Source organism: Erinaceus europaeus, chromosome 12 (genome assembly GCF_950295315.1).
Source record: "Erinaceus europaeus chromosome 12, mEriEur2.1, whole genome shotgun sequence".
In the NCBI taxonomy this organism is placed as follows: domain Eukaryota; kingdom Metazoa; phylum Chordata; class Mammalia; order Eulipotyphla; family Erinaceidae; genus Erinaceus; species Erinaceus europaeus.
Genome location: NC_080173.1, coordinates 2654828 through 2677331, shown reverse-complemented (window position 1 = coordinate 2677331; position 22504 = coordinate 2654828). Strand labels below are relative to the sequence as shown.

General features: G+C 46.2%; 1 long non-coding RNA gene across 1 annotated transcript in view; it reads left to right on the top strand.

Annotated features, from left to right (window-relative positions):
- LOC132541811 (uncharacterized) overlaps positions 1–19942 on the top strand; it is a 48058-nt gene extending 28116 nt beyond the window's left edge. The window contains exon 3 of the long non-coding RNA XR_009552893.1: positions 19845–19942. This is a non-coding gene — a long non-coding RNA (uncharacterized LOC132541811). The remainder of the gene's footprint in view (positions 1–19844) is intronic.
- The last annotated feature ends 2562 nt before the right edge of the window (positions 19943–22504 follow it).

The window sequence follows — 22504 nt, the reverse complement described above, 5'->3', positions numbered from 1 at the left end:
TGACTACATTTTACTAGGAGTGTACATAAACACCATTCCCACCACCAAAAGACTGTGACCCATCCCTCCCACCCACTCCCACCCCCCACTGTCCCAGGAAGCTGCATGTCTACCTCTCACCACAGGGTTTTTACTTTGGTGCCCTACTTATAATTTGGTCAGGTCCTGCTTTTAGTTTCCCTTTCAGATCTTCTTACTCAACTTCTGTTGATGAGTGGGATCATCCCATACTCATCTTTATCTTTCTGACTTAGCTCACTTAACATAATTCCTTCTAGCTCTGTCCGAGATGGGTCAGAGAAGGTGGGTTCATTGTTCTTGATAGCTGCATAGTATTCCATTGTGTATATATACCACAGCTTTCTCAGCTACTCATCTGTTGTTGGACACCTGGGTTGCTTCCAGGTTTTAGCTATTATGAATTGTGCTGCTATGAACATAGGAATACACACCACTTTTTGGTTGGGTGTTATGGAGTCGTTGGGGTATAACCCCAGGAGAGGAATTACTGGATCATATGGAAGGTCCATGTCTAGCCTTGTGAGAGTTTTCCAGACTGCTCTCCACAGAGGCTGGACCAATTTACATTCCCACCAGCAATGTAAAAGGGTTCCTCTGTCCCCACAGCCTCTCCAGCATTTGTTGCTGAAGATCTATTTTTCTATTGAGAGAAAGAGAGAGAGGAGAAAGGCGAGAGCATCGCTCTGGCATATGTGGTGGTGAGAATGAAGCTCAGGACCTCATGTTCTTTCACTGACCTACGCCCGAGCCTTGCTGAGCACTCCCCAGCTAGGCCCTCCTGGTCTGGATTTAACTTGACCTTGACCAGAAGACTGTTTGCCAGTGTTCCTCTACCCTCCTGAAATGTCCAGCCACTCCATTGACATATTGGCTTGGTGGGTAAGTCACGATGGATCTTTCTGTTTGTCTTTGCAAAAATGCGTCATGACTTTTCCATGACAGCCCAGTCAGTCTGACAGTTGGGGGACCAAGTAGCAGGGCTCTGAGGTTCACAGATAGTCACAGATGCGCCACTACTTGGGGGCAGCTTTTGTGAAATGCTCTGGCAGTAACGTGGTTCCAAGGAAGTAAGGAGGTCACGGTGGAACACTGAGAACCCCCTTCCTTTGAGAAAAGTCAGCTTGCAGATCTTTGAGAAGAAATTCAGAGAGAGGGAGAAAGTGAAAGAGAGGAGAGAACATTGAGAGGCACCACAGCATCGTCTCTCCACCCGGGAAGCTCTTTCAGCGGCGTCTGTGGTGCTCCCCTGTGTGCCAGGTCTGAGTCCAGGGCCTTGGTCCTGCTCAGTGTGTGGTCTCCTCAAGGCGTGTCCACCTGCCAGCCCCGAGGCCAGGCAGACTTAAAGACTAGATGACCAGTGCTGCTCAGCTCAGGGCCGGATGTACTCGGAGAAAACTTTGTGTTTACTACCCATCAGTGTAAGCATGCTAATCTAAAACGGTGACATTCACTTAGTGATACAAAATGAGGTTCTGTAGGCAAATCCCACAGATATGGGGAAGTTCATTTTAGCATTTTATTTGTTTATTTTACAAGGGAGGGAGGGAGGGAAAGAGAGAGAGAGAGAAAACCACTGCAAGGGCTGGGGAGTCGCTTCACAAGTGGTGAAGCAGGTCTGCAGGTGTCTGTCTTTCTCTTCCCCTCTTTGTCTTCCCCTCCTCTCTCCATTTCTCTCTGTCCTATCCAACAACATCAATGGCAACAACAATAATAATGTTGACAACAACAAGGGCAACCAAATGGGAAAAAATGGCCTCCAGGGGCAGTGGATTCCTAGTACAGGCACCAAGTCCCAGCAATAACCCTGTAGGCAAAAAAAGGAAAGAAAAAAAAGAAAGGAAGGGAGACCCCTGCAGCCCACCTTCATCACCTGTGAAGCATCCCCCTGCAGGTGGGGACCAGGGGCTCAAACCTGGGTCCTTGCACCCTGTAGCATATGTGCTAAACAAGGTGCGCCACCACCTGGCCCCCTCCCTTTGCTTTTAATTATATCTCTGTGTGATAGTATATGTAGTGAACTTACTCTGTTTTTAAGGTCTTCTTATTTATTGATGACACATGCACACACACACGCACACACACACACATACTCACACGCACACACGCGTGCGCGCACACACATACACACACACAGCAATAGAAGTTTACGCTGGTACTTGCAGTGCTGGGGATCAAACTTAGGATTTCATGCTTGCAAATTCAGTGCTTTATCTATGTGCCTCCTGGGCCATGAGTCTTTTATTTTAAACATTTATTTATTTATTTAGGATAGAGACAGAATTTGAGAGCCAAGAGGAAGATAAGAGAGACACCTGCAACAACACTCCACTGCTTGTGAAACTTCCCTCCTGTAGGTGGGGACTGGGGACTTGAACCCAGGTCCTTTTGCCTTGTAACGTGTAGTCAGTCAGGTATGCCACCACTTGGCCCATATTTTTTTAAAATTTTATTAGTGATTTAATAATGATTTACAAAATTACATGTCGACAGGGGTATAATTTCACACCGTTCCTACCACTGGAGTTTTGAATCCCCAGTTTCCCCACTCCAAGCCACAGCTGTTCTCCTAAGGTTGCAGACGGACCAACCATCATCTCTACATCTATCTGTTTATATTTGTACATAATCCTGGCTCCTATTTTTTAATATGTATTTATTCATTCCATGAGTGATGGAGAGAGGAAGCTGGGACCTCGGGCATGCAATCTTATGCTGGGTCCACTCCACTTCTTGATGCTGGGCTTGCGATTCTTTTTTTTTTTTTTTGCCTCCAGGGTTATCGATGGGGCTTGGTGCCTGCACTACGAATCCACTGCTCCTGGAGGCCATTTTCCTGCTTTTTTGTTGCCCCCTTTTTTTTAATCGTCCTTGTTAATATTATTGTTATTGCTGTCATTGTTGTTGGATAGGACAGAGAGAAATGGAGAGAGGAGGGGAAGACAGAGAGGGGGAGAGAAAGACAGACACCTGCAGACCTGCTTCACCGCCTGTGAAGCGACTTCCTTGCAGGTGGGGAGCCGGGGGCTGGAACCGGGACCCTTAATGCTGGTTCTTGCGCTTTGTGCCACATGCGCTTAACCTGCTGCTTTACCGCCCGGCCTCCAGGGCTTACGATTCTTAAGATGGTATGTCCTCAATAGCAGAAAAGTGTTTCTGTTTTTTTTTTTTTCTGTGTGTGTTAAAGAAGGCCCAGGACACTGTCCCACCATTGATTATTTTTGCTTCCAGGGTCATTGTTGGGGCTGGGTGCCAGCACTACAAACCCACTGTTCCTGGAGGCCTTTTTTTTTTTTTCTTTTTAACCAGCGCACTGATCAGCTCTGGTTTAAGGTGGTGCAGGGGATTGAACCTGGAACTTCGAAACCTCAGGCATGACAGTCTGTTTGCATAACCATTATGCTATCTACCCCTGCCTTCTTTCTTTCTTTCTTTCTTTCTTTCTTTCTTTCTTTCTTTCTTTCTTTCTTTCTTTCTTTCTCTCTCTCTCTCTCTCTTTCTTTCTCTTTGTATTTCTTTCTCTCTCCTTCTATTTTAGTTGATGGGAAAGAGAGAAACTGAGAGGAAAAGGAGAGATAGAAAGGGACACCCTTTCTATATAGACACCCTTTCTGTATGGACAGAGATGGAAAGACACCCGTAGATGTCCTTCACTGCTTGTGAAGCAGCCCCCCTGCAGGGCGGGGCTCAAACCGGGTCCTTGCACGCGGTAGCATGTGCGCTTAACCAGCTGCATCACCACCTGGCCCTTCATCATACATTCTTTCTGACCTTGAGGTCTTGCCCTCTGCAGACTTCAATACGCAGAAAGACAAAGCTGTGGTGACCGTCTAAAAGGTTTCCCATGCTGGTGACTTCCCATGGCTTCCTGCGCTGGTGGTGGTCTTTCTAGTTACAGTTTGCCAGGGCTAAGCATGGTAAGGGAGAGGAGAGGAGAGGAGAAAACTGAAAGGAATACAGAAAGAAAAGCTTTACTTTTATTTAAACAACAATATTAATCTAATCTCCACCATCATGCTGTGGGGCAGGCACTGTCCTTTCCCCGTGTGGCCTATGAGGAAGTGGGAGGTCAGAGCTCAAGTCAGTCCATGAATGTTACATCGCCAGCCTAGAAGAGCCTTTTCTCGCTACCACTTTGTGTCATGCTGCTTCACACTGTCATAAGATGGTTCTGGAGGAGGGCTGCATGGTAGCACACCTTGTTGAATGCACATGTCACAGTACACAAGGACCCCGGTTTGAGCCTCCAGTCTCCACCTGCAGGGGGAAAGCTTTGGGAGTGGTGAAGCAGGGCTGCAGGTGTCTCTCTTCCTCTCTATATCCTCCTTCCTCTCAATTTCTGGCTGTCTCTACCCAATAAATAAAGATTTAAAAAAAGTTCTGGGAGATCCTCCAAAACAATGCATCTGAGCCATTGGGAAGGTGGAGGGAGTTGTCAATCTTCCCGGAAGTTTGCTGACCAAAAGAAATAGAAACAGCACTCTAAGCAGAGGACCAATATATATGCTGACGATGAGAGACAAGAGAATGCAGCATGACTAAGAGTGACCAACAAGGCTTGGGGCAAATGACATTGCAGACTCTTTCTCCAAAACTGAACTTTGCTTTGAGATTAGCAGTCTGATTCTGGAGAGGGGAAGGGTCTCTCAGATGAAGAATGCCTTGCAGCAGCTGCCTTAATGTGGTAACTTGTCTCTGGCATGTCTCCCTCTCACCAGCCTGCTCTTCTTTATTTTTCTTTATTTTTTTTTTTAATATTTATTTTATTTATTTATTCCCTTTTGTTGCCCTTGTTGTTTTGTTGTTGTAGTTATTATTGTTGTTGTCATTGTTGGATAGGACAGAGAGAAATGGAGAGAGGAGGAGAAGACAGAGAGGGGGAGAGAAAGATAGACACCTGCAGACCTGCTTCACCGCCTGTGAAGCGACTCCCCTGCAGGTGGGGAGCTGGGGGTTCGAACCGGGATCCTTTGCCGGTCCTTGTGCCTTGCGCCACGTGTGCTTAACCCGCTGCGCTACCGCCCGACTCCCCCAGCCTGCTCTTCTGTTGTAGAAGGCCAATGGCACTTACATTGTGGGATTCAAGTACTAGGACACAGTATCATGTAAAGGCACTAGGGCCCACATAAGGATCCAGGTTCGAGCCCCCGGCTCCCCACCTGCAAGGGAGTCGCTTCACAGGCGGTAAAGCAGGTCTGCAGGTGTCTGTCTTTCTCTCCCCCCCATTTCTCTCTGTGCTATCCAACAATGACGACATAAATAACAACAATAATAACTACAGCAACAATAAAAACAAGGGCAACAAAAAGGAAATAAATATTTTATTTTTTAAACATTTTATTTATTTATTAATGAGAAAGATAGGAGGAGAGAGAGAAAGAACCAGACATCTTTCTGGTACATGCGCTGCCGGTGATTGAACTCAGGACCTCATGTTTGAGAGTCCAATGCTTTATCCACTGCACCATCTCCCAGATCACAATAAATAAATATTTTTAAAAAGATGATATTGTGTCTTTTGAGATGAAATGGATGGAACTGAAAGTGATGGTGCTGAGCAAAATAAGTAAAGAGATGAAAGACAACGACCAGATGGTTTCACTCCTACGTGGAATCTAGAGGTCCGATTCACATGAGCTTGTCAAACAAAATCTGTCCAAACTGAACAGAAGCAAGCAAACTGTAAGACTTGTGAGAACTCTGGTGGTGATCTTTGGGAGGTGAGCGGGTGGCAGGTGTGGTGTGGAGCTATGCATTGTAATCTTACAATCTTGTAACAAACTGTTGACAGCACATAAAACTTATTATAAATAAGTCGATCAAGGCTGCACGTGGCTGCCTAGGTTGAGAGGGCCCTGGCTCTCCTGGCTGGCCCAGACACCTGTGCCCAGTTGTGCCTTTCAGAAGCGCCATTTTCACTACTAGGTCCCATCTTGCCGAGACTTCCTTCTCCTCTCCCTCTGCTTCTGGAGGCTCAGCCTGGGGAAGGCACAGCCAGGCCTCTAACTCGCTCCTAGGAGTTGGGAATGTGCTTGCAGGGGACCAGAGGAAGGGGAAATCCCCCTGCTACCGCTCTGGCTGACTTCCTGGTGATTTATTGCTATGGAAACTGGTTCTTTTCCTCTCTGCCACCGGCTGGTTGGGGTTACGCATTGTTGAAGCCATTGCCGCACAGATGCACAGATCAGAAGTTCCTTCCTCTTTCCTGTTGTAGAAATGCCACAGTCACCACCGTTGTCCAAGAACTGCAGCTCGCACCTGAAGAGCTCGATCTTGGGAAAAACAATCTCACTGGATTCCCCAGGGGTGGTGGGGGCCTGGTGGGTGAGTGGTGGGGCCAAGAACAATGGAGGGTATGAGAACAATGGGGTCTCCAGGGCTGAGCCGGGGGGCCCTGTTTTCCCCCTTTCCCCTTCCTTCTGCCTTCCTCGCTGAGGTTTAAAAATGGACTTACAGGCAGGCCCAGATAGTATTGTGTTTGCTAGGCCACAGAGAGCTTCAACTCCAAGACCCTTTGTGTAGACAAAGCTTCCTGGGAGGACAGGGCAGAAGTGCTAATGGGCGGGGCAGAGTCCCTTGTCACTGCTTAGGCCTATTCACTGTGCAACGCAAAGAAAAAGGTGCTTCTGGAGGGGGGAGGCCTGCAGATGGGAATAGACGAGAAGGGGATGGACGTGCGGGCAGATTGCACACCTGTGATTCAGGTGTTGTTGGTTGGAATGCTGGTGAGTGCTGGCTCTCCCGGGGCTGCACCTGACTATTCCTGGACAGTGCAGCGTGCCTGGCATCGCTCACGTGTACCGGCTCTCAGATTTGAGGACACAGGGCGTGTGGTGAATGGGTCCCCAGAGACAGTGAAGGGAGCCATGGAGTCCGGAGGCATAGCTAGGCCCTGGTGTCCCATCACTGGCTCTGTGGACAAGTCCTGGCCCAACCTCAGGGACCTACACTCTTTGACCTAAGGGAAGGGGGAGCTCTCTCTACCCCATTCTGTGAGGGAGGAGGGGACTGGACACCTCACATTTGCCTCTTTCATTGTGCAGTGCTCCACGGACAGTGGTCTGTTAGAACTGATCTTGAGGGTGGTCCGGGAGGTGGCACAGTGGATAAAGCATTGGGCTCTCAGGCATGAGGTCCTGAGTTCAGTCCCCGGCAGCACATGTACCAGAGTGATATCTGGTTCTTTCTCTCTCTCCTCCTATCTTTCTAGTAAATAAAATACTTAAAAAAGAAAGAAAGAAAAAGAACTGATCTTGAAGTTGTGCAGGACAACACTCCCTTATGAGACTGGGCATTTCAACACATCTCTGGAGCATCTTTGTAGTGTTCAAATTCCTCTTTACTACTTGGAGCATCTGAGATGATTCCTGCTCTCAACATGTTTCTCTCACTTTCCATCTGGAATGTTTCTCCCCTTTATTTTATTTATTTATTTAATTTTTTTAAAAAATTATTTATAAAAAGGAAACACTGGCAAACACCACAGGATAAGAGGGGTACAACTCCACACAATTCCCACCACCAGAACTCCATATCCCATCCCCTCCCCTGATAGCTTTCCTGTTCTTTATCCCTCTTGGAGCATGGACCCAGGGTCATTGTGGGATGCAGAAGGTGGAAGGCCTGGCTTCTGTAATTGCTTCCCTGCTGAACATGGGCATTGACAGATGGAGATCCTCAGTTTGAGTCCACTTATTGGGTATGCCAGCGCCCACCCCCCCCAGCCACATGTGCCCGAGTGTATGTGTGTATGTGTGTGTGTTGCTTAGAGCACCACTTTGCCATTCATGAAGTTTCTCCTGCTGCATGGGGCTCCCCTCTGGTGCCAGGGACTCCTCACCCGTGCTACAGTGTGTGCTCTATTGTTTGTCAGAAAAGTCATGACATGTTACTGCACAAAAAAAAAACAGAAAAAATTTGTCATGACTTTTCCGATAACTCAATATTTTGTTAAAAGGGTGTTTGCACTGATTCTAGTTTTTTAGGCTACCTAGAACTACAAATAAAGCGGCTATGAGATTCATGTACCTAAAACATAACTATAACATTTTCTTTGGATGGCTGGTTCTCTTTTAAATAGATCTAATCAAAGCAGAGGTGTGTGAGGGATCCATCTGTAGGTCCACATGTTTTTCCTATATTCTCTATACTAAGAAATGTTGGTACACAAGCCAGGCCGTGGTGTGCCTGGTAAAGCACACACAGGACAGTGCACAAGAACCTGGGTTCAAGTCCCTGGTCCCCACCTGCAGGAGGAAAGCTTCATGAATGCTGCAGGTGGGCTTCATGAGTGGACTGCAGGTGTCTCTCTGTCTTTCTCCCCCTCTAAATTTCTCTGTTTATATCCAATAATAAATAAAAATGCTAAAAGAAGGAGGGGGAGGAAAAGGAAGAGGAGGAGGAGAAATGTTAGTAGAGGCCCCTGGCTTAGTCCTAAATGACACGGTTCTCATGTGTGTCTGAAAGCACTACTTCCTGTGTCTGAAAGCGCTACTTCCTGTGTGCTTTCCCATGCCTCCACAGACTAGTTTAGCAAGTAGCCATTCTCACTTGGCTGTATCTATCTGCTGTCATTTTGTCTAGCCAGGTAGTGAAGCTATAAAGAAATAGGACACATTAAGACAGTTGTATAGAGCAGATTGAAGGATTACATCGTAGAATAATCTTGGTGAATAGAAATTTCATTTTCTGTGTATTTCAACATCTTAAGACTTTGGTCTCTACAGTCTTTCTTCTAAGCTTAATATTTCCCTAATGTGGGTGCACTTGAAGAAGTCCTCACAGGTTTTGCTACCAGAAGCACTATGTAAACTCAGGCAGGGGGGAAAGCATAATGGTTATAGAATGAGACTCTCATGCCTGAGGCTCTGAGGTCCCAGGTTCAATTCCCTATACCACCATAAGCCAGAGCTGAGCAGTGTTCTGGTAAGAAAGAAAGAAAAAAAGAAAGAAAGAAAGGAAGGAAGAAAGAGAAAGAAAGGGAAAGAAAGAAAGAGGAGATAGATAGATGAGTTAAGGCATGGTGTCAGTCAGCTAGTGTTGCAACGACTTTACTACCTAAACGTGATATTGGGTGATACTGGGCCAGTGTACGACCTCTGAGACTCGTTTCTCTCTTGTAAACTCTTTATTTTACAGCACCTAAGTCATAGGGCAGTCCAGTAGAGTGCTAAACCCTCCATAAATCTGAGCAGAAATGCTCCCAGATCATGTGAGCTTAATGGACATCAGGCTGTTCACAGTCCAGGCCAGCCTCGTTGCTGATAACTGCCAAAGGGTCAACCGGAGAAATGAATCAACCTTTGTCAGATTGTTCTCGAGTACATTTAGCGTCTGCTTAACAGCCAACTTAAAAATAAAACCTTTGGATCAAAACCTGATGATAAGCTAGCTAGAAACTGTTCTTTAAAGTCAGAATTCATTCTACTGATCTCCAGATAAACCATGATGACTACCTCCACCCCCGGGAGTTGTTCCTGGCGGGACATTTTCTTCCTGAACTTCTGAAAGTTCAGTTAGGGTTTCCTCTTGTTTGAGTAAAGACTACTTTGTCTTGGGTAGAAAGAACAGAAAAGGGAGAGTGAGTGAGTGAAACAACTCCTCCCCTCCCCTCCTTCTCCTCCCCTCTTCTCTTTTTTATCACTGCCAGGGTTTCATTGCTCTGGGTGGACTTTTCAGACAGACAGACAGACATAGAGAGGAAAAACACCACAACAGGGAGGCTTCCCCAGTGTGATGGCAAAACAGGCAGCCTTCCGGGTGAGCTGTCCCGCGCCCCCGGGCTCCATCAGCGCTGCTGTTTGGTGGCATCAAGAGGAGTCCCCGCCTAAGTGTACGCGCAGTCTGCCGGCACTGCTGGCTTATGTGCGGGCATCCAAGGCTTCCTCTGGAGGAAACCTCTCGTCCTCCAGGGGAAACAGGGTGTCGATGAAAGTCAACTAGTGCTCAACCTTCCTCTCAAAGGCGTTTGGATGCTCAGCCCGGGGCAAGTCTCTGGTAGAGTGCTAGGGTTCTAACGTCATTCCTCTGGGACTGAATGCGTGAATGATCAGCATTAAGAATCTGATAAAATCTTTGGATGACTCAAAGCTGAGGGGAAGGGAGAGAGAAACGTCAGAGAATGGAAAGAATTTGATCAAGAAGCTGAATCAAGCTACTGCCTGGAGGTGGGTGGCACTTTAGACTGAGGGTGAAAGTGGAGAGCGTACCAGAAAGGGCTCCTGCCTCCCTACTCTCTCGGGAGCCTGTCAGGAAGACCTTTGTCCTTAGTGCTTAGTAGGGATCTGTGAGTAGTTCCAGCATTTGCCTAGCAAATATCAGTGTTTTTTTCTTCTTCTTTTTTTTAAGTGTTTTTCTATCTCTCTTTAAAATATTTTTTATTAATTTTGTTTACATATTGGATAGAGGCAGCCAGAAATTGAGAAGGAAGGGGGTGATAGAGAGAGGGAGAGAGACAGAGATACACCTGCAGCCCTGCTTCACCACCTGTGAAGCTTTCTCCCTGCAGGTGGGGACCAGGGGCTTGAACCCAGGTCCTTGTGCACTGTAGTGTGTGTGCTCAACTAGGTGCGCCACCACCCAGCCCCTGCCCACTGTATCTTAGGTACAGAAGCTCTGTAGGGAACTCACCAGGTCCATGCTTACCCTCACAGAGTGGACACTGCGAGAAGAGCGATGTCTCAGGGGTGATTGGGAATATGCAGCTAGTGGCATACTCTGGTCTAGGCTTCTCCTTTGAGGCAGTGTCAAAGGGAGAAGGGAACTAGACAGAGCAGAGCCCAGGAGTTTCTTTCCTAGAAAAAAGGAGATTGATTTAGCAAGAGATACAGAGAGACAGATACAGAGACAGAGGGAGAGAGAGAGAAAGACAGCAGAGCACTGCTCAGCTGGCTTATGGTGGTGCTGGGGATTGAACCTGGGACCTTCATGCCTCAGGCGTGAGAGTCTCTTTGCAGAACCATTATGCTACGAACAATGACTAAAAGGTGATGAAACAGGGATGGGGATTCCGGCACTTTGAGGATGAAGGGGATTCTGGTAGGCGTGGGGTTTCTCCTGCCCATATTATCTCATCCATCCCTTTTCTTGCCCAAAGCTTCTTTAGGACCAGTCATACAGTGTGTGCCTTCAATACCAAGGGGAAAGTCAAGGGTTCTTTTGCAAAAATTAATGACCATTTCAAGACGATGACACACATCATTCAACTAAATGCGAACCCTTCCGGGCACAAGGTCCTATGTGTGCTCAGGTCAGACTCCTGAGAAGTTGGTCCTTGCCTCAAGATTCACGTGGATGCCAGGAAGGCCTTCTGCAGGGCCAGTTGCCTCACAGGCAACAGACGTGACTCTGAAGATTGTTGATGCCTTGCCTTCTGCCTCTGCTCCCCCCCCCTAACGGGGACCATGATATGCCCTGTGCTCAGCCACCAACGTAGGACAAAGATAACATATTAGCAGCCTTGAAATGTTAAAATGTGCTCATGAGGCATGATTAAAAAATTTGACAGCAGCCAGGAAAATGTATCAATTGGTAGAGCATGAGACTGGCATGTCTGAGGGTCGGTTGATCCCTGGTGCTGTGTATACCAGAGTGGTAATCTGCTTGCCTCTCTCTCTGTCGCATATGAATATCTCTCTCTCCCTCTCTCTCTCTTCTCTTCCTCCCTCTCTTTCCCTCCCTCTCTCTCCCTCCCTCTCTCTCTCCCTTTCTCTCTCTCTCTCTCCCTTTCTCTCTCTCCCTCTCTCCCTCTCTCTCTCCCTTTCTCTCTCTCTCTCTCTCTCCCTTTCTCTTCCTCTCTCTCTCCCTTTCTCTCTCTTCCTCTCTCTCTCTTTCCCCATCTCTCCCTCTTTCCTCCCCTCATAATGTTTAAAACATTTGGGCTTTGAGGAGATAGCATAATGGTTATACAAAAAGACTGTCATTCCTGAGGCTCTGAAGTCTCAGATTCAGTCTCTGACAACAGGGATGGGAAGAGAGAGAGAGAGAGAGAGAGGGAGGGAGGGAGAGGAGAGTAAATATCACTTGAAAGCATTTGAGCCAGGAAAATTGCACTGCTTGGCCATGCAGGTGACGCAGGCTGGAGCCCGGCCTCCACCACACTGAGGGAAGCTTTGGTGCTGTGGTCTCTTTCACTTTCTCTCTGCCTCTCTTAATTTTTTTTAAATTAATCTGTCATTGATTTAAAATACTACAGAATTTCTGGGGTACACCTCCACATTTCTGTGTGTACATGAGATTCACTGCAGCCACTACGGAAATTCCAGTGTCATCACACCACCCAAAAGACTCCTCTTCTACTTCTCCCATTCATCCTTCTTTCCTCTAGAAAACATCAGTTTTCATCTAGTGTAAGAGTTACTTTTCTTTTTTAATTAAATAAAATTTGTAGACTGTAAGTTAACAGGAGTGTATACTAACACCATTCCCGCCAGCAAGGGTCTGTCACCCCCCCCTCCCCAGTGAAGCTGAACATCCACCCTCACCCTCCACCCAGAGATTTCTGCTTTGTTGCCCCACTCCAAACTCAGTCAGATTCTGCTTTGAGTTTCCATTTTTCTTTCTCAACTTGTGTTTATGAGTGGGATCAGCCCATATTTTTCTTTTTCCCAGCTTATTTGCTTTAGCTATATGTGTTCCACACGAGTGAAACTATCTGGTAACTAGCCGTATAATTATTGAGTTATTAAGAAAGTCATGATGTGGCACCGGCTGGTGGTACACCTGATTGAGCACACGTGTTACAATGCACAAGGACCCAGGTTCAAGCCCCTGGCCCCATTTGCAGAGGGAAAACTTAACAAGCGGTGAAGTAATGCTGCAGGCATCTCTCTCTCTCTCCCTTTCTATCTCTCCCTCCCCTCACAATTTCTGTCTCTATCAAATAAATAAAATAGTTTTAAAATAAATAAATTGCAAAAGATATGATGCATTTTTGCATAGAAAAAAATACATCGGGAGTCGGGCAGTAGCGCAGTGGGTTAAGCACACGTGATACAAAGCACAAGGACCTGCATAAGGATCCTGGTTTGAGCCCCCGGCTCCCCACCTGCAGGGGAGTCGCTTCCCAGGCAGTGAAGCAGGTCTGCAGGTGTCTGTCTTTGTTTCCCCCTCTCTGTCTTCCCCTCCTCTCTCCATTTCTCTCTGTCCTATCCAACTACAATGACATCAATAACAACAATAATAACTACAACAATAAAACAATAAGAGCAACAAAAGGGAAAATAAATAAATATTAAAAAGAAAAAAATACATCATGACTTTTCCAACAACCCAATAATTTTTTTTTTTATAGAAAGACATTAAGGAAAAGAGAGAGAGAGAGCAAGAGAGAGTCCATAGTGCCAAATCTTCCTCCTGTATGTGGGGGCCAAGCTTGAACGTGAGGCAATCGCACGGCAGAGTGACCCATTACCCAAGGCGACCATTTTACCGACCTAATTAAATGTTTTTATTAGTGAGGACAGGACTCATGAAGACAAAGCCCATGACCGAGAGTTATTATGCAAGTTTGTTACCAATCGCCAGCAGGGTTTGGAATAGCACAAAGCCTCCACGGTGACCCCTCTGCTGCCTTTGTGACGGGCTCGTGAGGGCAGTGCATGGATGGGCTCTTAGTAAGGCAGGGGAGGTGCCAGACCAGCTCCTTTTAAAAAAAAAAAAAATTGTCATTTGTTTGTGTATGTATGTATGTATGTATGTATGTATTGCATAGAGACAGCTAGAAATTGAGAAGGGAGGGGGTAATGGGGAGAGAGACAGAGACACACCTGCAACAGTGTTTTATCACTTGTGAAGCTTCCCCCCCCTGTAAGTGGGGACCGGGGGCTCAAACCCAAATCCTTGTGTATTGTAACATGTGTGTCCGACCAGGTGCACCACCGCCCACCCCACCAGAGCAGCTCCTCTAAGACTGGGGGGGCAGGGGTCCAAATCAGACCTAATGATTGCCGTTCTCTCTCCCTCTCCCTCTCTCTGATTATGTATATAACCTGAGCCTTGCACATGTGACTCCAGGTCACATCTTCACTCCGAGAGACAGCAGGAGGAGAACCTCGGCACTGAAGCGGCCTCCTGTGTGGTGCCGCGGCTCAAATCTAGGCGGCACTCGTGCCAGTGCAGGCACTCTCCCCGTGAGCCATCTTGCTGTCATTCGCTTGAGCGTCTTGATGAGCCTGTGAAATGGGCAGAGGTGGACATGCTGTCTGCAGGAGGGAGGGCAGATAAGCCTGAGAACACAGCAGAGGAAGCACTGGAGTCCCAGCTTCTGGTCTGCACATTATTTCACGGCCATTCTCCTGTTGGGGTGCCTGCTAATTCCAGCAAATGGGGGGGGGTCTGTACAGGTCGTTAGACGCTTAGGTTAATGGAACAGGCTGGGGCCCCGGGCTCAGGGAAGTTGCCTGATGGCCACAGTCATGCAGTCGAGGGGTGGTCTGCCATGCCTGCAGCCTGCTGTTCTGTCTCAGCTTCCTGGCCCACCCCACTGCCAGTCTATCAGACACACCACTTCCTGGGCTTTGTTCCAGCAGGCAGCAGAACTGCCGTGATTAGATGTGCTGCTTCCCTGGTGTCTGAAAGCAGAAGCACAGAGGGTGTAGAAGTCACTCTGTCCTTCGTTCCTTTTGACCTCTCGGTGGGGGAAGGGAGCAGCACTGTGGGTCACACTGGACTGGTTGCCCTGTCTTGGGCAGTTTCTTGAGTAGTTACCAAGGAGCTGAAATAGTGAGGGACCTCTTTTTCTCTTTTTTCCTCATCAAGGAGTTCACTGAGGACAAGAGGAAGAAAGGGAGAAGCAGTCTCCTCCTTATATGAGGGAGGCTTCACTGTCTGTGGTTTCAGTTACCATGAGATCTGAAAACAGAATTACAATAATATATTTTACGAGATAATTTGTTGCAGTTATTCTCTTGGGTTGTTGGAAAAGTCATCATGCATTTTTGCACAGAAAACCCTAGAGAAAGGGAGTTGGGTGGTAGCACAGCGGGTAAAGCGCAGGTGGCGCAAAGTGTAAGGACTGGTTTAAAGATCCCGGTTCGAGCCCCCGGCTCCCCACCTGCAGGGGAGTCGCTTCACAGGCGGTGAAGCAGGTCTGCAGGTGTCTGTCTTTCTCTCCCTTCTCTGTCTTTCCCTCCTCTCTCCATTTCTCTCTGTCCTATCCAACAACAATGACATCAATAACAACAACAATAATAAAAAGCAAGGACAACAAAAAAGGAAAATAAATAAATATATATAAAAAGAAAAGAAACCCCTAGAAAAATACATTGTGGCTTTTCTGACAGCCCAGTGTCTTGCTGTTCATCTCTTACTGTGCCTAAGTTAAGACGGAACCTGACCTTGAGTTGGCAGCTATGGAAACCAGTGTATGCAGGGCCCTCTGCTATTTGCGGTTCCAGGCATCCTCTGGGGGCTATGAACATTAATGTTCAGATTTCTGTTTAAAGGAGGTGTTTAGAGGGTGCCGTGCATATGCAAATTAGCAAACTCTGAAAACCCACTTGCTGCAGGCATCAGCTGGAGCTGAGAGGAAGGCCTCCAGGTTTTATTTAGGGACTTGCCAGTCTTGGATTCAGGGAAGAAGTGATGTGGGTCCCTCACAGACACATTCTCCAATCTGTTCCGACATTTCCCCTTCAAATAAACCCTATTTGTTGCTGGAATAATTGATTGCTTTGGTTTGAGATCAACAGGGCTTTGGAATGTATCTTCTTATGTATAAGAGTGGGATCATTGTATTTTTTTTTTAAGAAGTGAAATAGAAAGCATACCATTTAATACATTTTAAGTATTTTACTTACTTATTATTTATTTTTCTGCGAGCACTACTAATCACTATTGGGGCTCAGTGCCTGCATGGTTTCACCATTCACAGTGACCTTTTGCTTTTGACAGAAGATGAGAGGCAGAGAGAGAGAGAGAGAGAGGGAGAGAGAGAGAGAGATGGCTGCATCGTCGCTCTACTGCTCCTTTTGCTTACCCCTACATGTGGGGACCAGGTATTGGAACTCAGGTCCTTGCACATGGCAGCACGTGTGCTCTTCTGGGGGAACCACAACTTGGCCCTCCGTTATAAAATTCCAAGTGATTCACTTGCTCTTTAGAAACAATGAATAAGGAGCATGGTGATCTTTTCAATAAAAAGTAATAATGGGTAATATATAGTTGCGTTCTTTTTAATTTTTTTAATATTTATTTATTTTCCCTTTAGTTGCCCTTTTATTGTTGTTGTAGTTATTGATGTCGTCGTTGTTAGATAGGACAGAGAGAAATGGAGAGAGGAGGGGAAGACAGAGAGGAGGAGAGAAAGATAGACACCTGCAGACCTGCTTCACCGCCTGTGAAGCGACTGCCCTGCAGGTGGGGAGCCGGGGGCTCGAACCGGATTGTTATGCTGGTCCTTGCACTTCGCATCACATGCGCTTAACCGCTGCACTGCCGCCTGACTCCTTTATAGTTGCGTTTTTATGGCGTACCTGGGCTTGAGAGAGAAGGAAGTAATTTCTATGAGAAGTAGAAGGGGCAAGTTCTCATGAAGATTACACTGTAATCTTACAATCTTGTAACCCACTATTAATCACAAATAAAAGTGGGGGAAAAAAGAAGTAATTTTTTTCCCCAATTTTATTTATAGAGTCTGTGTAGAATCTCAGAATACCTTTTTTGGGGGGGAGTGGGAGATTGACAAGCTGATTAAGAAAAAAACATTTACTAATTTAATGAGAGAACCAGAGCACCACTTTGGTGTGTGCGATGCTGGGGACTGAACTTGGTATTTCACTCATGCAAGTCCTGTGCTCTGCCATGACAGACTGAGTTTAAACTTTACATAGAAATGCAATGAACCAGTGCAGTGGGTTAAACGCATGTGGCGCAAAGCACAAGGACCGGCGTAAGGATCCCGATTTGAGCCCCCGCCTCCCCACTTGCAGGGGAGTCGCTTCACAGGCAGTGAAGCAGGTCTATAGGTGACTGTCTTTCTCTCCCCCTCTGTCTTCCCCTCCTCTCTCCATTTCTTCCTAACAACGACGACATCAATAACAACAATAATAATATCTACAACAAAAATTTTTAAAAAAGGGCAGCAAGAGGGAATAAAAAAAAAAAGAGAGAGAGAAATGCAAAGAACCTAACAGTGAAAATAACTTATAAAAAGGGATGGAGATTGAAGACTAACACTTTCTGTTATTAAAATGTATTATGAATCTCCAAAAATCAAAACAGTATATAAAAGCAGCCAAACAGATGAATAGAACAGAACCTCTGGAAATAAATACACACACAGGGACAACTGGTCATCAGCAAATGTATGTGAGAAATAGTAACAGAAGTCCCATCTAGATGGACTAGAGGCTTAGAAGAGAGTTCTCATGCATCACACTGCAGAAACCAGCTGGAGCAGACATGCCTGGCATCTCAGACAGGAAGTGAGGCTGCTGTGTTGCCAGTGGGAGGACACTCATCCACCCTGTCTGGTACCAACTCAGTCAGTGAGAGAATGCCACAGCCCAGCAAAGGAAAGGCTGTTATACTTGACAGCACCTCGTTTCCTGCATAGGCTCTTCAGTTACAGCAGTGCCTCTCAACTTAAAAAAGAATCTCTCCAGCCTGGGAGTACGGATCGACCTGCCAACGCCTATGTCCAACAGAGAAGCAATTACAGAAGCTGGAACTCCCACCTTCTGCACCCCATACTGACCCTGGGTCCATGTTCCCAGAAGGATAAAGAATAGGAAAGCTATCAGGGGATGGGATGGGATACAGAGTTCTGGTGGTGGGAATTGTGTGGAGTTGTACCCCTCTTATCCTGTGGTCTTGTCGGTGTTTCCATTTTACAAGTTTAAAAAGTCTTTCATGTTCTGGTCTTCCTTAAAATTGGATTGGTTTTTCTTGTTTCCAAATAAAACCCATTTTTTGTGAAATAACTGGCTGTTTATTGGAAGTCAGTGAGTACAAAGAAAATTTACTAGAAAGAGGACAGTCTTTTTGATAAATGATACTGGAACAACAGGATATACCTATACAAAAAGGACTTTTATTCATATTTTGTAGCAGAAACAAACGCTTAAAAGCTTAAAAGCTTAAAACGCTTAAAAGCTTAAAAGCTTAAGAGGGAAATGTTTGTGATCTTGCTAGGTGACATCAGAAGAAATAAGTTAAGAGGGCTTGGTGACCAGGTTACTTTGCACATAGTACAAAGTGCAAGGATCTGGGTTTGAGCTCCTGGCTCCCCACCTGTAGGAGGGATGCTTCAAGAGTGGTGAAGCAGGTCTGCAGGTGTCTCTCTTTCTCTCTCCCTGTCTCCCTTCCTCTCTCAATTTCTCTCTGTCCGATCCAATAAAATGGGGGCGGGGGAGCATTCTCCAGGAGCAATAGATTCATAGTACAGGCACTGAGCCCCAGCAATAACCTTGGAGGCAAAAAAAAAAAAGAAAGAAAAGTTGGTAAGAGTTCATTAAAATGTAAGACTTCTGCTTATAAAAATACCATTAAGTTATGCTTAGTGAAATAAGTACAGAGATGAAAGATAACTACCACATGGTTTCACTCACATGTGACATCTAGAGATGTGATTTACATGAACTTGCCACACACACACACACACACACCAACAAAACAGAAGCAAGCAATCTGTAAGGCTTGTGAGAAGTCTGGTGCTAGTCTTTGGAAGGGGGGGGATACAGAACTTTGGTGGAGGGTGTGGTGTGGAGCTGCCCAGTGTGATCTTACAGTCTTGTAACACACTATTAACAACACATAAAAGTCATTTAAAAAGACCACTAAGTAGAGACCAGCAAACTAAGCAGAGAAAGCAGGCCTGTGGCCCCTGGTAGACGGAGCAGTGGATAAAACATTGGGTTGAAAGCATGAGATCCCGAGTTTCATCCCCAGTCTCACGTATGCCGTGGTGTCGCTCTGTTTTTCTCCCTTTCATAAATAACAAGAAAACAAGTCACAGGGGCCAGGCCATGCCACACCCAGTAGAGCACACAAGTCACCTGGCGTAAGGACCCAGGTTCAAACCCCGGCTTTCCACTTACAGGGGGGAAGCTTCACAAGTGGTGAAGCAATGATGCAAGTGTCTCTCTTTCTCTCCCCCTTTTTATCTCCCACTTTACTTGTCTCAGATTTTCTTGCTGGGAGCAGTGGATTCTTCATATAGGTACCAAGCCCCCAGCGATAACCCTGGCTTAGTAATAATAGTAATTAATAATAACAATTACAAACAGGTAGGAAATATTTGCAAATAATATAACTGAAAAGAGATTTGTGCCCAGTTAAGTAAAGATAAAAACACACTAAGGAAATAAACAGGCTGACTGGAGAGGTGGCTCAGTGAGGACAGGGCAGGGCAGGCTCAGTGAGGACAGGGCAGGGCAGGCACCGCACAGCTAGGGCCTAGTGCAGGACCCCAGCACTGCACCTGCCAGAGTAGCGTTCTGGCTCACACTCAGTTCCTCTCGTTGATAACCAAATCAACCTTAAGACAAAGAAAACAGTCTAAAATCTCATAGAACAGAAAACTCATGTCTCTATCCCTGCATTGCTCCTGACAGCTCTTATCAAACGTCTCTTGACCCAGAGAAGACTTGTATTCCAGCCAGAACCCAGCACTTCTTGGTATTTCCCTCAGGCAGACACGTGTCTTGTTTCTATTGTCTCCTTTCAGGTAGGACTGAACTTTACCCTGTGCCAAGATTAGAAGGTGGCTTTTCGTACACAATAGTCTGCAGTGAGGACCCCCCAACACTTCATCTGCACTATTCCAGTCTTTAGGTCCGTAATTGTTCAACAGTTTGTTTGGCTTTGTATGTTAACTCTCTTTTCAGCTACCGGGTTCCAGATGCCAGCAGGATGCTGACCAGACTTCCCTGGACTGAAGACCCCACCAATGTGTCCTGGAGCTCCGCTTCCTCAGAGACCCACCCTACTAGGGAAAGACAGACAGGCTGGGAGTTGACAGGAGATCCACCTGTCAATGCCCATGTTCAGTGGGGAAGCAATTACAGAAGCCAGACCTTTCACCTTCTGCAACCCACAATGACTCTGGGTCCATACTCCCAGAGGGATAGAGAATAGGAAAACTATCAGGGGAGGGGATATAGAGATCTGTTGGTGGGAATTGTGTGGAGTTGTACCTCTCCTATCCTATGGTTTTGTTAATGTCTCCTTTTTAAAATAAAAAAAGATCAAATGATCAGAAGAGAAAACACTAAAAAAAATAAATAAATAAAGGGGAGTCGGGCAGCAGCTCACCGGGTTAAGCGCACATGGTGCAAAGCGCAAGAACCGGTGTAAGGATCCTGGTCAGGCAGTAGCACAGCGGGTTAAGGCATAAGGATCCCAGTTCCAGCTCCCGGCTCCCCACCTGCAGGGGAGTCGCTTCACAGGTGGTGAAGTAGATCTGCAGGTGTCTATCTTTCTCTCCCCCTCTCTGTCTTCCTCTCCTCTCTACATTTCTCTCTGTCCTATCCAAAAAAAAAAAAAAAAAGGTGGCTTTTCAACAGGTTGGTGTTCTCAATTTCTCAATTTAAGGCAGAGACTAATGCAGTCAGTACTGTTGATTTGTCCTCATTCTCCCAATCATTCATTCTGCTACTGTTTTTTGAGCATATGTTAGTTACCAGGCTCTGTTCTTAATATTAGGCAGTCAGTGGTCCACTAGGGAAGTGATGAGAAATGACCACCGTGACACACTGTAGAAGCACAAGTCTGATAGAAAAGACGAGAAGAGGGAGGAGACACGGGAAGGACAGTTCAGTGTGGGGAGACGGGAGGATTCTGGAGGAGTTACTGCTTGAGACTGAGTTATGGCCTCCAACCTGTGGGCACCCAGACTATTAGATGGAGATAGGAGAATCTCTTCAAGAAATTGTGTTGGAAAAAAAATGGGTGCAGAAGAGTGAAACTGAACCACTACATTTCACTGCACACAAAAGTCAACTCCAAATGGATCGACAGATAGGATGTTAGACTAGAATCTATCAAATACTTAGAGGAAAATATTGGCAGCACTCTTCCATCTAAGGGCCCTTTCTTTCTTTTTCTTCTTCTTATTCTACTTCTTCTTCTCCTTTTCCTTCTCCTCCTCCTCCTCCTCCTCCTCCTTCTTCTTTTTTTTTTTCCTGCATCCAGGGTTAACACTGGGGCTTGGTGCCTACACTATGAATCCGCTGCTTCTGGAGGCCATTTTTCACATTTTGTTGCCCTTGTTATTGTTATTGTTGTCATTGCTCTTATTGTTGTTGGATAGGACAGAGAGAAATTGAAAGAGGAGGGGAAGACAGATGGACACCTGCAGACCTGCTTCACCACTTGTGAAGTGACCCCCCTGCAGGTGGGGAGCCGGGGGCTTGAACTGGGATCCTTGAGCAGGTCCTTGCACTTTGCGCCATGTGTGCTTAACTCGATATGCTACTGCCTGCCCCCCCATCTAAGTTTTATAGGTATCTTCAATGATACAAAACCAATTGCAAGAAAGACTAAAACAAAAAATAAAACAATGGGACTGTATCAAACGGAACAGCTTCTATACAGCAAAAGAAATCAACATTCAAGCAAAGAGACTCCTTACAGAATGGGAGAAGATCTTTGCATGCCGTACATCAGATAAGAGACTAATAACCAAAAATGTACAAAGAATTCACCAAACTCAGCAACAACAACAACAACAACAAACAAACAAATGGCCCCATCCAAAATTGGGGAGAGGATATGAACAGAGTATTCACCATAGAAGAGATCCAAAAGGCCAACAAACATATGAAAAATACTCCAAGTCATTGATTGTCAGAGAAATGCAAATCAAGACAACAATGAGATACCACTTCACTGCTGTGAGAATGTCAACATCAGAAAAGGTAACAGCAGCAAATGCTGGAGAGGCTGTAGGGACAAAGGAACCCTCCTGCTGGTGGGAATGTCAGTGGGTCCAACCCCTGTGGAGAGCAGTCCGGCGAACTCTCAGAAGGCCAGAAGTGGACCTGCCCTGTGACCCTACAATTCCTTTCCTGGGGATAGACCCTAAGGCAACAGGAACACCCATCCAAAAGATCTGTGTACACATATGTTCATAGCAGCACAATTTGTAAAAGTCAATACCTGGAAGCAATCCAGGTGTCCAACAACAGATGAGTGGCTGAGCAAGTTGTGGTCTGTATACACCGTGGAATACTACTCAGCTATTAAAAATGCTGAATTCACCCTCTTCACCCCAGCTTTGATGGAACTTAAAGGAATCATGTTAAATTAGATCAGCCAGAAAGAGAAGGATGAAGATGAGATGATCTCATTCACAGACAGACATTGAAAAGTAAGAGCAGAAGGGGAAATACAAAGTAGATATTGAACTGAGTTTGATGTATTGCACCAAAGTAAAGAACTCTGGGGGGAGGGAGGCTTTCAGGTTCACCATATGGGGGTGGGAGGTGGGGAACCAGTCCTTTGGTGGTGAGAACTGTGTGAAACTATACTCCTATTCTTACACTCT